The sequence below is a fragment of the Aethalodelphis obliquidens genome, unplaced genomic scaffold (assembly GCF_003676395.1).
Source record: "Aethalodelphis obliquidens isolate GAN/ISIS:26980383/991018 unplaced genomic scaffold, ASM367639v1 scaffold43, whole genome shotgun sequence".
Taxonomy (NCBI): Eukaryota; Metazoa; Chordata; class Mammalia; order Artiodactyla; family Delphinidae; genus Aethalodelphis; species Aethalodelphis obliquidens.
Genome location: NW_020837987.1, coordinates 14815411 through 14817138, shown reverse-complemented (window position 1 = coordinate 14817138; position 1728 = coordinate 14815411).

The following is a 1728-nucleotide window of genomic DNA, read 5'->3' as shown; positions in this document are numbered from 1 at the left end:
GGAGACCAGGAGAGAAAGGAGGATAGACGGTGCTAGAACAAGCCCACGGGAGGGAGGAGGGGCGCTCATCCTGCTTCTGGTCGTTGAGTCCTGACTTGTCGCCCTCGTGGCCCCTTCCCTCACCTCCCTGCGCGCTCTGCTCCGCCCCCGCCCCCGAGAAGCAGCTGAGGAAACTGAGGCTCAGGCGGGGGGCGGGGAGAATCGCCCGCCACTCGGCCCCCTCTCTCCCCCATTCTCTGGATCTCCCTCCGATTCCCAATCTCGCTCTCTCACTAGCTCTTTCTCCCCTCCCCCCCATTTTCTGGACCTCGCTCTCTCCGCACCTCTCGCTCCATCTTTTCTCTTTCTCTCCTCCCCTGTCTCTCACACGCTTCCTCTGCCTCTGCCCCATCAGTTTCTCTTGACACACGCATCGTCCCGCCGGAAAGGACTTCCCTCACAGTGTTGCCGTTTGCTTCGCGCACACCTAGATCAGGTCCTTTTCATTCTTTCTTCCTGCAGCCGCTCCTCCTCTTCCCCCTCCTCCTCCCACTTCCTCCTCCCCCTTCTGATCTGTCTCGACCTTCTGTCCATTTGTCCGTCTCTCCACAGCCACCCGCTCACAGGTTTCCTTCCTCTCACCCTTGTCTTTCACCCTGATCCTCAGTTTCTTCCTCTTTAATTCACGCACCCCCACGCTCCTCCCCCACCCCACTTCTCTTCCTTAAACCGCGCTCCTATCCGTCCTTTACACCTTCCTCCGCCGCAGCCCCAGCTCGACTCCCCTGCACTGTCACTCTCAGCCTTTCTGGGAGCCCTTCTGCTTTTCCTTCTGCCTCTGCCCCGCCCCCCGCTCCTGGCTCCCACCCCGTCCATCCTCCTACCCCCGATGGGATGGGGTGCGGAGTCCCCAGCCCTGGGCTTCCCGCTCTGGGCTCTCGGGCTAGCCCTCCGCTCCCCCTTCCTCGGCTGCTGCGGTGTCTCCTCTCTACCCTTGTCCCCTTCGCCTCGTCCCTATTTCTCACGTTTACGTCTCACACCAGCCTCTCCTGCTCCTCCCATCTCCCCCACAGGGGCTCCTATTTCCTTCCCTTCCTAGCCTCGCTCTCACTCAGTTTTCCTTGTATCTTCTTTCCATTGGCTTTTTACTCCTGACTCTCTCCTCCGCCGTGTACCCCGCCTCCCCGCCTCTCTCCCGGCGCTGCCCTTCCTACCACCCTGTCCTTGTGCCCTCCCTTCCCTGGCGTGAGGGGCCAACCGCCCCCTCAGCCCTCACCGCATGCCTCGTCTCCGTCTCTCATGGTCTCTTTCTCCCACACCTGCTGCCATACAGCTGGGGTTTGCAGCGTCTCCCCTCCCCGCTCTCCCTGCCCCTGTCCCCCGTCCCTGTCCCGTCCTTGCTCGACTCCCACAGCTGGGGAGGCCCGTGCGGTAACCAACGGGGGCGGGGACGGCTGCGTCCCCGCGCTGGTGGTATTTTTATCCTGTCTCGGAACAGACGGTCCTGTGATTAATGTTTCACAGCTTACGGAATTCATTTCATGTTCTGCCAGGTCCTGGGACCATCAGCTGCACGTTTCTGCCGCCTGCAGCTCATCGTTAACTGGGACACGGGGACACTGTCCCGTGACTCGGCGCGCTATCACTCGAGAGGGAGGGGGCAAACCTTCCCTTCCCTCCTCTCTGCCTCCCTCAGTTTCTCCCTCTCTCCCCGCTTCTCCTTTCTGAGCCCCACTCCTTCTCTCCCCC